General features: G+C 48.6%; 1 protein-coding gene and 2 pseudogenes across 2 annotated transcripts in view; 2 read left to right on the forward strand and 1 right to left on the reverse strand.

Annotated features, from left to right (window-relative positions):
• Nucleotides 1–8,041, reverse strand: part of LOC138562838 (RING finger protein 37-like) — a 270,284-nt gene extending 262,243 nt beyond the window's left edge. Inside the window, exon 1 of one of the 2 annotated variants that reach the window (XM_069642811.1) lies at nt 7,865–8,026. The gene's annotated coding sequence lies outside the window, so the exon portion shown is untranslated. Of the gene's footprint in view, nt 1–7,864 lie in introns of both variants that reach the window. The other variant, XM_069642810.1, reaches the window with a different exon arrangement.
• A 3,162-nt stretch (nt 8,042–11,203) lies between these two features.
• On the forward strand, nt 11,204–11,354 carry LOC138562839 (5.8S ribosomal RNA; annotated as a pseudogene).
• A 479-nt stretch (nt 11,355–11,833) lies between these two features.
• LOC138562840 (28S ribosomal RNA) overlaps nt 11,834–13,993 on the forward strand; it is a 5,730-nt pseudogene continuing 3,570 nt past the window's right edge.

The raw sequence follows: 13,993 nt of genomic DNA on the forward strand, positions 1-13,993 counted from the left end.
GAAGTGAACGCAGCAAGGGATTTTCTGTAGGCTAGGAGTAGTATATGGGTCTGTAATTTGCGACAGCTTCGGGTCTGTAATTTGCGACAGCTTCTTAGGTCACCAAACGGGTTTGTTTTGAGGGTCTGAGTTTCAGAGGTGATCCTAGGCTAAGGGCTGGAAGGTGTGAATGTGCAAGCAGGATTATGTTGGTCAAATGTGGACATAACTACATAGCGCCAGTCAGAAAAAGCATGGTCAATGGAAAAGGCATGAATAGGGAAAGGAGACAAGAGGTCCTACCACCATTTCCTCTGAATCAGTGAAGATGGGAGAGGTGTAGCAAGACAAAGATATTAAAGTGAACAATTGAGTGATCAGAGGGAGAGGTCAGAAGAGGAGAGTGAACTAGAAAGTAAGAATGTTGAGGGCGTTTCCACCAGAGTGGGTGAGCTGGTCGTGTGGGGGCGTGCCCAGATAGGAGAGAGTTAAGTTCAAGGCAAGCGGCTGCAGACAGCTTGGGAAGGTAAAAGTCATCCAGCAGGACAATGAGGATGTGCGTAAGAAGCGACTCAAGGAGAAGGTTCAGAACAGGCAAGAAAGAGTTTAGAGGACCAGGGGAATCAATAAAGAGCCAGAACAGTGAGAGTCGTAGAATAGTGGTATAATCAAAAGAGGTAGAGGTGATGTCATACGTGGGGCAGAGGAACAATGTTGCGGGCCACATTGATGAGGAACTCCACACTGCTACCCTTCCGAACATGTCAGAGAGAGCGGGAGAAAGTAGCAGAATCAGTGTGGGAAGCTGCTAGCGTAGCAGAGTCTTGAGGCGAGATACCGGGTTCTGTGAAAGAAATGAAGTTGGAGGGTGATAATAGTCTAAGTGCTTAGAGATGCAAGAAGACGTGTTGTAAAATTGTGCGTTCCAGAGGACAAGTGAAAGAGTAATATGAGTTCAAGTGGAGAAGCAGTTGTGTGGTAGGCGAGGGGGGTAGATGATGTTGAATATCCTGGGAGAATAGGAGTGTGCCGTTTGAGGGGTGTAACGGGGAGGTCTGAGAGTGAGGTAAATTTGAGAACAAGCGGAGGCTGAAGGCTACGAGAAGGAGGGGAGGAGAAAGGGGGGGAGAAGAGGACAGGGAGTAGACATAGGAATGAAGTGAAGTAAGGTGCATGAAGGATAGAAGAAATAGGCAAGTGAAGGCAATGAAGAAGAGGTGTAGCCTAGGAGAGGGTGGCAAGGGTAGGTGGGTGAGCCAAAAGGGAAGGGGTAGATAGTTGGCTGAGAAAATGTAGGTGCAAGTTCTGATCGGTGCTAGAACGGGGCTATAGGTAGCCCAGGCCAAGAACAGAAATGTCCCGTGAGGTTATAGATGCTCTGCAGGGAATGGATAGTCAATGGGTGGAAGGATCCCTATGCGGTTAAGCAGGAGTCATGTGAAGGGTTATAGCAAAGAAGTCCTGGTCCAAGCAGGGGATTCTGCTTTTTCCAGCCCCATCAGGTCCAAACACGGAGTAGCACTTTGCTACTTATGGCCCTTGGCCACAGATGCCTGGCCTGGGCACCTAGGGTGGCTGAATAAGGGAGGCAGTATGTGACATGACTCCCTGGGAGCCAATCACAGTGCTCCAGATGGATCCCAGACTTGGAGGCAGGGTGATTTAGGCCCAGGGAGCTTAGTTTTGCAGGAAGGGAGCCTCAACAGGGTACTCTAGCAAAGCAGGATGTGTCCATGCAACATTTATATTTGGTTTTTATAGCTCCAATTTCACAGATTGACAGGAAATGCTGATTGACGTGCATACATCACGACACTAGAAATATTGGTAAGGTAAAACTGCTTGCAAATGCGCCTGGGCTCAAGATATATAGAAGATATTGGTGAGGTATGCTGCAGAGCTGGTAAGGTTGGGTCATACCCTAGACCCAGTATGAAGTTAAACCAGTGTTCTGTGAATACCAAACATTTTGTGGATATAGAAATGAGCCCTTATCACGGTTCATACTTTTACACTCAAAAGCGAGTGGGTCAATACAAATAATGTAATGTAGCTTATAAGTCTTCAATAAGTAGGATTTAATAACCAAAACCACAGTCCAGCCGACACGCGTCGACCACACCTCTTTCTCAAGGCTGGTATTAGTATCAAACATATAAATAAAGTTGGTTGCAAAATTTGGTGTATTCATACCAATGTCAGGTAAGGGAAATCAGCAGAAAAAGAAAAACAACCAAGCACCATAACTATATTACAATTGACATGAAATTTCAAGTACATTGTGATGGTTGTACTTCAATTAGAAGCTATATAGAGTTTAATCCCCCACCTCCCAGAAGTGAGAGGTTGGGTCTAAAAACACATACCCAATGTTTGCGCGTCTATCGTATCCTGCAAGTTGCGTGAATGTTCTGTTCGTTCTAGTACTCATTTAGTTGTGAGCTGTAACAGTACATTGCGCAAGGTAAGCCCATATTGAATCTAGTCCAATTAAACAATGATTCTCCCTTTTATAAATGCAAAATATTTTAAAGGGGAATTATTCTGGTAAAATACTGTTAAGTCTTTGTATCTGGTGTGTAATTTCTCACTCCAGGTCAGTGTGTTCACTGTAGAGAGCATATGGTATATTGGCTGGTGTTCGCCAATAATGTCCTCATTGCATAAATTTCCCCCATAAAGAAGGATTATACTTGGTATTAGCAACTAATATCCGCAGGATAAATATCACAGCTAATGTTTGCCAGTTGGTGTTAGCAACCAGTATTACGGCAATCTCGGTTCATAATGTTATTGCCCCAATGTTAAGGCCAAAGATTATTCCCCTTTGCATGGTTAGTTTCTATTCCCATATTGGAATAAGCCTCAAGTTACATGGGTGAGGGGAGTTATCGCTTGCCTGTTTAGTGATCCTCAGTCCCTCTTAGAGATCAAGCACAGCGCTCCGGGTGTTTTTCACTTGCAGGCGCCATCTTTAAATTGTTATAAATAAATAATGCATGTAATGCCACGCGCACAAATGCGCGTGAAGTCACCGATTGTAAACAAACACGTCCCCGGTCAGGTATCTCAGCGGTATATAGTCAGTTGCCGAATTTGAGAGTTATAGAGAGAATTATCCAGTTACAGTTTGTGGCAACTGCCATGTTCTGTAAATTAGTGTCCTGCAGTCCCCGATTGTTCAGAGTAATCATTCAGCCATACAATAATTAATAAAAATGTATTCTCATTGACCTAGGTGTTTGAGCAGGACAAAAAGTATTTTAGGTGCTTACTTGGTCCATATTCTTGTATACAACTACTTTGGCATTCAAGCTGGTAACCAGTTTGTATTGCATGAAAACTATTCTAACTGGTGAAGTCCTGAGTTTACAGACTCAGCTGCACAACTTACGGTGTTTACCAGCCTTGAGAAAGACCAGTGGTCGAAACGATACCACGACTAGCGAGTCACAGCGTATAGACATGGTTTCCCTTCCGGATAGGATAATGCACACATTGGTCCCGCATCCACTCACCTGTGTCTGCCTGTTGTTGCTGAGGACCGTGTTCTCATCCTCGTTGCCATAAAGACGTGGCAGTGGAACGCAGTCCCCTCAGTTAAGTGGAAGCGCCAAAAGTTAACCGTGTGACCGGACTTCACATACACATGCATTCAGCATCCAGTTGCGGTGTCATTCAGGACAAGAATGCTACATACGCATTTAGCATCCATTAGCGGTGTCGTATAGGACAAGAATGCCACATACACATCCAGTTGCAGTGTCATCCAGGACTTGAATGCCACATACGCATTTAGCATCCAGTAGGGGAGTCAAATATTTTCTTACTCGAAATGTACTGCAGCCAATCAATGTTTTGAACAGCCAAAATATAAAACTCAAACTAACCATGAAGGTAAAACGAAGGTCATACGCCAAAGAATTGTATTTTCCCATCTATGCACGATTCAGCAAGAACAATGCCCTTGCTTGATATGGTTTCCGTTTCACTGCAAGATGCAGAGGAATCCTGATCACCTGGGCCAAAAATGTGAGCACTGCGACATCGTGAACAAAAATGATTCCTTCGATTTGTAGGTGAAAGCAATTAGATCCCAATGGTCCCCGACAACACAGTTACACAACAAAGCAATAGATGGGAGGCTAAATAGGGCACTCTACTAGTAAGCTTTTCAGAGGATGGGGTATATTTCCACTTCAGAGAAAGATCTATCCATCGCATCCCCAACCCCCTCCTATGTCCAATGAAAACAGACGTCCACAATACAAACGCATTCAATAAAAAAGCATTGGCAATGCCAACAGTTTGGGCTTTTGTTACCTGCCAAATGCCTAATACTTCTCACTAGCCAAAACTGTTTGTTACAGGACTGCAGAGAAGGACACGCAGTGCACATAAAATTGAGGGGCTTAAGGAGACCTGGTTTTGTTACACCAGTAGCAGGTTTACAACTCCAAATTAAGACATTAACTCTCTCACTGCTTTGAAAAAAGCATAACTACAAGCTGTGTGTCCCTCCTCATGTGGCACGTTTCATCATCTGTACTCTAATACTTAATTTTAAGTAAATAAACACACAGAGCCCTCCGACTATAACTCAAGTCCAAAAAGAATAGAACCAACAACTTTCGAATGACCGGGCACTCTGATACAGGTGCATAAAGTGTTTGGTTACTGAACACTACAAATACTGGAATGCGTCAACCATGCTCTAGCATGTTTTGAAGGTATTATATTGAGGGATAATTACACAAAACTAACTTGTTATTGACCAGAACATAGGTTAATATAAAACTTTTACCGGCTCACTCACGTCACACTTCAAACAGAACGCAGAAAAAGAGCAGGCATACCGGAATCGGAAGTGCAACTGGACACGAGAGACCGATCCATAGACCATAAAAAAGGGCACAATATCATCAGGTGACTTCTTGCAATGGCATTGGTAAACAAAGATGCAGAGCTACTAAAAACCAAACAACTCTGGGAGAGAGTGGAGGTGCTGAGACTGGCTGTGTGGATGAGAAATGTGAACGCTGGGCTGAGCAACAGTGAAACGCAATGTCACAGGACTTCTAGAAATCTGACCCTTGAACATTTAAAAGTAAACTATCATGCTGTAAAATTCCGAACCTACACTGATTTTTCCAAATAAAGTCACAGAGGTTCGATGGCCTCTAAACCCGCTATAAGGGATGTGCTACGCTTTTTTAAAAACCAATAATTAAACAACCCTCACTTTAAAGATGACCGCTAGTTTCCAGACAGTTTACTTAGAGACAGGTTGGATCAATAACCAAACACCAAAATACACCGCGTGTCCCTCTTCAAATGTCATTCGTCTGTACCCTTTGTCACAAGCCCTTACCTCTATGTAGACATGAATCAGTATTTGGATTAAATAGTTTGGGCTATTATAGGTGTCGCAAGCAAAAACCTAATAGCCAAAACTGAAAAGTAGTGAAACCAAAGGCCCATTTGCTCCGCACCTGCCTGGCCCACTGTGCTCCATGCATACCCCATTTCCCACACACACCTCAAACCCCATACACAGTTCTATCAAGACTAAAGAAAACAGTGAAATAAAATGCATTTAAATGACAACCATTAGTGGCAGTCATTGTCCCCACAGCAGGCAGGTTTGTGCATCCTCTCCTTTCCAATCACGCACCATTTCTTAAGGGACACTTTCAGGATTATACCCACACCGCCCCACCACCGTTAACTGAACAGACCCATGTACCTGCAGAACGTATGCATAATTGCAGAAAACAAAATGAAGATCACTGCCAAGCAAGACTTTACGTGTAGTAATGTATGTCCCATGCAGTCTAATGGCATAAACCAACTCAATCCAGCCCCTGCATGACGTTGGACACGCAGGGCCTTGGTTCGAATCTCAGTAGGTGAAATGTATAAAAAGCAAAAAACAAATGTGTGTCTTGAAACGGTGCTGCTACTGCGGGGTTCTCTGAAAAGGGTACCCTTTAGTTCCTGCCCACTTCGTCCTCTGAATATATAATGCCGTAACGGGCTCATCTCTTGTCAAATGAACAGCCTCAAGGGCTTATTTTACATATTGCCAGTGCCGCCTTTTTTCAGGTTCAGAAACTATCATGGACTAAAGTGTTCGTATTTGGACAAAACGGATGTTGCAATGACATCCACAAAGTGTAAGTGTGCTGTTCCCACTGTAGAAGGACGTTGTTCAAATGTGAGGGTTTTGGAGCAAGCAGGTTGGTTTAGAGGGGAGGTAGTGGCTAGAATGTATTCAGAAATTAGAAAATTCCTCACGATTTGTACTGTATTGTGATATGAATGATGCAAGGCCACAAGAAACATGAATCTTGGAAATGTGCTTTGTAAATGAAGACTTGATATTATATATGGCAATATTCATTGCAAATAGGTCACTTCGTATTAGTCAAGATCTAAAAACCGAGTGTTTACTCATTGTTGTAGTTTCAAAAAGGTAAATGGTGCTTTTGTTATTAAGAAAAATGCCCAATTAAAAGTATAACTTGTTTGAAAGTGGTACCGAACAACGTTCAGCAAGTAAAAATAAAAGCGTGTTGAAAAGGCCTTCATGATAATGGTATGTAAAGGATTTGTCTGTACGTATTTCAGTTTCCTTTGAATCATATCTATGAATAATACACAGCGTAATTAGACCTTTTTGTAACACTTCAGATGTTTTTCACTATTTGAAACATTATTAATGGCCATACTTTGCTGGGGGAGCGTGCTGAGTGACACTGAACAATTAAAAAACTGCTGGAAAATGCCATTACCTCCACTCTTCCTAGCCCCAACACTTATCAATGTGGTCTCTCCCTACAGGAACCCTCTATTTTTAAAAACTTCAGGCCCCGCCCCCACCACCTCCTGCCTCCGAGCATAACAGTCCACCTTCCCCAAGACCCTACAGTTCGGAGTGACTCTGCTTTCTTCTGTTCCCCCTTAGCCCATGCTTAGGGTCGTGCTCTATGCGGTTTATGTGCACCTGGCCTCCGGGCTGAGTTGGATTGCATAACAACCAGGATTTTCCACGCTGCCGGGCTAGAATTGTGCAGGGGCCATCTATGTTTTTTCCTCTGTGGATGCTCCTCTCTTTTCGATTGTACTTAAGCTTCCTCTTGCGTCATTTGATGCAAATCTCAGAGTACACACACACACACACACGCTTGACGAGGTTTTACAAATAAAGCATGACATGCATGCACGTCACATACCTATATCCTCAATGGCAATGGAAGATTTCCTTCCGTAATAACTCAAATATCAAAATCAATCACTCAATTGTCGGGTGGGGGACAAGTATATGAGGTGCTTAGGTAGGTGGGGTCGAAGGAGATACGCATATTCTGGTGGGGGTGGGACAAGGAATAGCCAGTGAACGTTCGTTTCATCTAATACACTACACCCCAAACATTATGCATATTGAGGTAACGGTATTCTTTATGCCTTCAAATATGTTTATTGTTAAATGTAGTAGTGAAACGCCAGATTTTCAAACAAAGTTGCACTATTTATATTTTGTACTGCTGATCCTATGAATTGCACAGCCCCCTCCACCCGCACATTTCCCTTTCCTTTCCCGTCCCCTGCACTTGCGTGATCTCAATGTCACTTGGCCTAATAAGATAGTTGTTCTTGTCTCCGTCTTTCCTCTGTTCCCCCTCCCTTGCCTTGTCAAGCCTTGAATGCATAGGCGCGTTATAAATGCCGCATCATATTAATTATTTCAATTCTGCACTTACCTGTGCGTTTATTTAGAGCCCTCCATAAATGTTAAATGTTATATCTTCATTGGCGCTGGTGTTCAAAGCCGAAAATGACACAACAATCACTTAACTTGTACATAGTTTCACCTGATACTTACATATAACGCGGCTCTGTGCAAGCCCACTGCCTCACTAGGCGAAATGCAGCATTCTGCAAATAGACCGACACCCTTGTTCTAAGCACAACGCTAACTTGTCACAGACCGGAAATGACAAGTTGCTCGCTCGCAGGACGTGAGCTCAACCAATCACAATCACTATTTCGCCGGAGTGTCAGCTAGACCGCTAAGGTAGCGACTAGTTCCCATTCGAAAAAAGGACCATAGCAACGGCCCGCCCCCTCGTCGTCATGTGACCTCTGTCATCTATGCACTTCCGGAGCAGTGAAGCGGTTCCTTTCCGCGAGCGAGCGAGCGAGCTGGGAGTGCTGAGTGGGAATTTTGAACGCTCTGGCTGCCGCCAGTGCAAATGCAAGTGGACCCTGGCAGCCTTTGGCTTGCAGCGTTTGGGGTGGGCATTTTAACACCATGAACGTTTCTAGGAGGCCCTGGAGCGTCCTGAGCGGCAAGGCTCTGACTGCAGGAACAGCAGCAACCCGTGTGCTTTTAGCTGGCTGTAAATACAATTGGAATTTTCTTCCGGATAGTGAACTGCAAGACCCCCGATCTAGACAGGGGAGCGGGAAATGACATTTACTTTACAAATCATGCTCAGCTATTTAACATGAAATGTATGGAGCGCTAAGAAAAGAAACATATAGTGTATGGTTGTGTTTAACTGATCAACAGGGGCTAATAGAGTGATGTAATGTTTCACGAGGGTGTGATTATTAGAGGGGGTTGGCTGGGGCTATCTGCATGTCATTCGGGATTGGCACACAGGCATCTGCTGCAAGAGGGAAGGGGCATCTGCTGTTTGGAGGAAGGATTGGGCATTATGGTATTGAACTAGAGGCAGGGATTGGGCATCTTGGTGGGGTCTGAGTGGTTGGATAGGGGCATGATGGTGTAGGTGTGGTGGGATGGGGAACATTTGTGTGGATCTGGAGAAAGGGGGCACATTGATGTGGGTCTGGAGGGAGGTGGTGGGGCACATTTGTGTGGCTCTGGAGGGGGGTGGATGGGGCACATGGACGTATTTCTGGAGGGAGAGATGGGGCACAGTGGGTCTGGAGGGTGGCATGGGTCATCTAGGTGTGGGGTGGGGAGGGGGATTTTGGTGTGGCTCAGGAGGGAGGTGGTGGGGGCACATTGGATTGGCTCTTGAGGAATGTGGTGGGGGCACATTGGTGTGGATCTTGGCAGAGGTATGGGGCACATGGGTGTGGGTTGGGAAGTTGGATGGGGCATCTTGGCGTGGCTCTGGAGGGAGGTGGTGGGGGCACATTGGTGTGGCTCTGGGGGGAGGCATGGTGCACATGGGTGTGTTTCTGGAGGGAGAGATGGGGCACAGTGGGTCTGGAGGGTAGCATAGGTCATCTAGGTGTGAGTTGGGAAGTTGGACGGGGCATCTTGGTGTGGGTTTGATGGGAGGGACATTAGTCTGGGGAGGGATGGCCACATATTGGTGTGGGTCTGGAAGGAGGGGATGGGGCACAGGGATGGGGCACATTGGTGTGGGTCTGGATGGATGGGGGCATACTAGGATGGGTGGTTTTAGAGGGGGTTGGCTGGAGCTATCTGCATGTTATTCAGGATCGGCACATGGGCATCTGATGCAAGGGGAAAGGGCATCTTGCTATGTGGAGGGAGGATGGGGCATTTTGGTATTGGTCTAAAGGGAGGGATGGGGCATATTGGTGTGGATCTGGGTGGAGGGATGGTACACATGGATGTGGGTCTGGAGGGAGGGATGGGGACATTGCTGTGGGTATGAAGGGAGGCATAGGACACATTGGTGTGCATCTGGAGGGTGGGATGGGGCACATTGGTGTGGGTCTGGAGGGAGGGATTGGTTGGAGGACGGATATGGGCATCTTTCTGTGTGGAGGGAGCATGGGTCATCATGGTATGGGTCTTGAGGAAGGGATTGGGCATATTGGAGTCTGGATCGGAGGGGGATTGTTGATCTGGAATGGCGGGACAGGGCATGTCAGGGAATGGTGGAACATGTGGGTCAGGGCTGGAGCACTCTGGTGGAAGGAAGGGGCATCTGGGTGTGAATGGAGGGATGGGGTATGTTGCCTGGAGAGAAGGATGTTGGTTTATTGGAGTGTTGGGAGCATGTGTGTGTCGAAGGGATGGGGTAATCAGGTGTGGGAATAGAGAGAGGGCGAATGGTGCCATCTGAGTGTGAGTTTGGAGGTAGAGGTGAAGCATATGGGTGTGGCTCTGAGGGGTGGAGCATCTTGGTGTAGGTATGGAGGGATGGATGTTGGTGTCTTTGTGTGGGTTCGGATGGAGGGATGGTGGCATTTGAATCTGGAACGTGTATTTGGAAGGAGAAATGGGGCATTGGGTGGGGGCATGAAAGATCTTTAACAGCGGAGCAGCAGGAGGGAGAGCCATTGGCCCAACCTCAGTTGCATCCCAGACGTGGACGTACACCCACAGCCCGGGGCACCTCTCGCAGAGCGGTCCGGTGCGTGTGGTCAACCAGGCGCTATGGGGCGGGCTTTCCCTTCCACCGGAGAGGGGTCCGCGACCCAGCAGATGGCTGGGGATGCCTGGCAGGGTTGGGTTAACCTGTTGGGCATGTCCCCAACCCCCCACCCCCTGGAAAGGGAGCCCTCTGAAGCCCCCTCTCCTCACCGAGCCCGCCTCTGCACTGGCCGGGGGCGCGCACTCCTCTCTCTGATCTGCCAGCAGGTGGGCATTGGTGGGCACACCCCGGTCAGTAGGGAAGCCCTGAGTGGGGGCAGCCGGGAGCCGAGGGAAACCTGACTGCTCTCGCAGGGTGCCTCCACAGGCAGACAGGGGCCCAGAACGCCCGGCATGAGCCCTGAGCCATGGTGCAGCTGGCTTACTTGATGGTGGGCGCCAAGGTTCCAGCCGCCCACATCTGTGGGCGAGCAATGGCCAGGCCCGCTGGCACAGTGGATGACCTTCCCTCTTGCCCAGGTACCTGCGGCCGGGCAGTGGTTTGAAGACTCTAGCGGTCCCACCCAAACCCCTGTCTGTGCTGTCTCTGGCCCGCCTCGCTGTCTGTCTCCCAGCCCCCCACCCCCAAAGAGAAGCGGAAGCGGTCGGGGAAGGATGAGGGGTCGGGCCGGGTGTGCAAGTGGCAGAGCGGCCTACCTCCATCCCCCCGGGAAGCGCTGTGCTGCTGCAGGTGGCGGTCAGGCTGAGCACCTGGATTTCTTTTTTTTGAAACCACAATGGTTTCGGCCGAGCTAGACAGGGCGCTGGGCTGTCCTGCCATAGGCGGTGCTGCCTCCCCTGACCTCTCCTGCACGGGCAGGGTCAGGCTGACGTCTGGAACAAAAAAAAGTTGACTGTGACTCTTGGCGGTGGATCACTCGACTCGTGCATCAATGAAGAACGCAGCTAGCTGCAAGAATTGGTGTAAATTGCAGGACACATTGATCAACATGTCGAACGCACCATGTGGCCCTGGGTTTTTCCCGGGGCTTCACCTGTCTGAGGGTCGCTTGTACATCAATCGCCCCGGGTTTCCCTCCCAGGGGTGTGGCTGGGGCTGTCGCAGGGACCCCATTCCATTCATCCCCCTAAGGTCAGACCCCGATCAGCACCGTCGCTGGATCCTTGGATCTGGTGCGCAAGCTCATTGCCGACACGTCCAGGCCTCCCCAGTTTCCCCGTCTCTTTATGGTTTTACGGATGGCCGGGTGGCCGGCGCGCCCCGGATGTGGTGGCGGCGGCAGCAGGCTTTGAAGAAGCCTGGCGCCCCTTCACCCTACCCCGGGGCACCTGGCTGTGCTGTGTGTGGCCGTCTTTGGTGTCCCACAGCTGCTGGCGCAGGATGACCATGGAGCGCAGGCCTCGTGACCATTTGGGTTTCGGTCGCAGATTGGGACAGAACACTCGCCTGTGCCAGAGGCACAGGGCTGGGGCAACCACCCGTACGGGCCCAAGGCCAGCTGCCATGAGCTTTGTTCTCCCCGACTACGGCCTCAGATCAGACATGGTGACCTGCTGAAATTAAGCATATTACTAAGCAGAGGAAAATAAACTAATCAGGATTCCCTCAGTTACGGCCAGCGAAAAGGGAAGAGCCCATCGCTGAATCCCCATTCAACGGCAGGCGTGGGAAATTTGGCGTACAGAAGACCGACTCCCTGGCATCGCTCAGAGGGCTCAAGTCCTTCTGATCGAGTCTCACCACGCGGATGGTGTTAGGCCAATATCGGCCTCTTGCACACCGGGATCAGGTCTTGGAGTCAGGTTGCTTGGGAATGCAGCCCAAAGCATGTGGTAAACTCTGTCGAAAGCTAAATACGGGCACGAGACTGGTGGCCAACAAGTACTGTAAGGGAAAGTTGAAAAGACGTTTGAGGAGAGTTCAAGAGGGAGTGAAACGGTTGAGCGGTAAACTGGTGGGGTCTGTGCAGTCTGCCCACAGTATTCAACACGGCAGGCAGGTTGGTCATCTGGAACGGTGGAGGCCCTTGTGGGTCTGCGGCCCGGGCACATCAGCCCCAGCAGGGTGCATTTCCTCTCTAGCGGTGCACCACGACTGACTGGGAAGGCCACAGGGGGCAGGTGATTCTCTGCTCCAGTAGAGAGTGTTACAGCCCCCTGACAGCAGTTTTGCTGTGTCTACGGGGCTTAGGGAGATAGACCGGCACTGTGCCCTTATCCGGCAACTGTCCTGGCCCCTCTTGGGGGTTGCTAGAGTGGCGACGGGAGACGGGGCTCCCGATGTGACTATGGTGGACTGCCCTCAATACGCCCTGACCACGTTGTGCTGCTGGGCGGGAAGGCCTATAAAGGACACCAGGGGTCTGAGGTGATGTCGGTTAACCACCCGGCCTGTCTGGAAACACTGACCAAGAAGTATAACATGTGCCTGAGTCAGAGGGCCGAATGAAACCATGTGATGTAATGATGTTGGGGGCCGGTGCTCACCGATTGCAGTGGCATCCTGTCGCGGTGGGCCCTCTGTTAGGCAGAATCCTGTGCAGTGCCCTTAGGGACCACTACACACAATTAAGACTACAGGTGGCAATACAAGGTTTACCTTTGGTACAAGCCTGTACTACTATGTTAGAGTGCTAGCAGTAGCGGAGCAGCCAGGCTTATCTCAAGAGTATATGAGCAGTAGAAGAGATTACACAAAGGGGCCACAATTACTGTGACCCAAGCAAACACTGACTCAAGGTTTCAGGTAGAAAAATATAAATACATTTATTTTAAAACCATTCGTTATCAACACAACACTTCTATTAAATTTAAAACCACACGTTAAATGCACTACAACTGACCAATTCACTTTGTACGGTAGGACTCAGGGTAAGTACCCTGTGTTTGAGGGAACCGGTATTATGGAACAATACACGTTACCGTGAATATGATTGCGATCACTTTTTGATAGTTCGGTCTATTAAATAAATGTGTATCCGTGGCAAGAAATGCTACTGGGGCGAAAACACACTTCGCACCTGAGGTACCCAGAGAGAGTTGAGGGCAAAAATCATAGGCAATATGTTAGTTAGGCAAACTGGATCGAAGAACACTCATGGACAGAAATACCAAGAGGCCGGAGCCAGTGTCAAGTGGAACCGGGTTCCTGTGTGGAGGATTACATGTCGGATAGTTTACGGTTCAAAGTTGCCAAGAGTACTTTAGATATTGTCAAATGTTCGGAAGGAAAAGTTATAAGACGGAGGGAAAAATAAGGGCAAGCCCTATAAGCGTGAAATAGGGATTTCACCTAAAATTCCTCAAGCAGGACAAAGTACCTTTTCAAAGAAGAAGCTGGTGCCACAGCAGTTGTTCCTGGTAGTTTCCCGTAGACCCATGATTCCTGGCTTTGGCACGAAGAAGGGCGATGAAGGGGGTCTACACCACGCAGGGATGAGGCCGGCAGCAGCAACGATGAATAAAAGGTGCGCTCCTTAAAAACAGGCGAGGCTCAGCAGGTGGCTATCCGGACCACTACAACCGCGTGCAGCGATTTTGACCATGAAGGGGGCCTCTGGCTGAAGAAGGGGAGCTGGTTATCCCCACCAGGCTCGAGGGAAGAAGACTCCGGACTGGATCTTCTTAGTCGTTGAAGGGTAGATAGCTCAGGACTGCAGCAGGGCTTCACCGGGACGGGATAGTTGC

The sequence above is a fragment of the Ambystoma mexicanum genome, unplaced genomic scaffold (genome assembly GCF_040938575.1).
Source record: "Ambystoma mexicanum isolate Mex_15411 unplaced genomic scaffold, UKY_AmexF1_1 Mex_scaf79, whole genome shotgun sequence".
Classification (NCBI taxonomy): Eukaryota; Metazoa; Chordata; class Amphibia; order Caudata; family Ambystomatidae; genus Ambystoma; species Ambystoma mexicanum.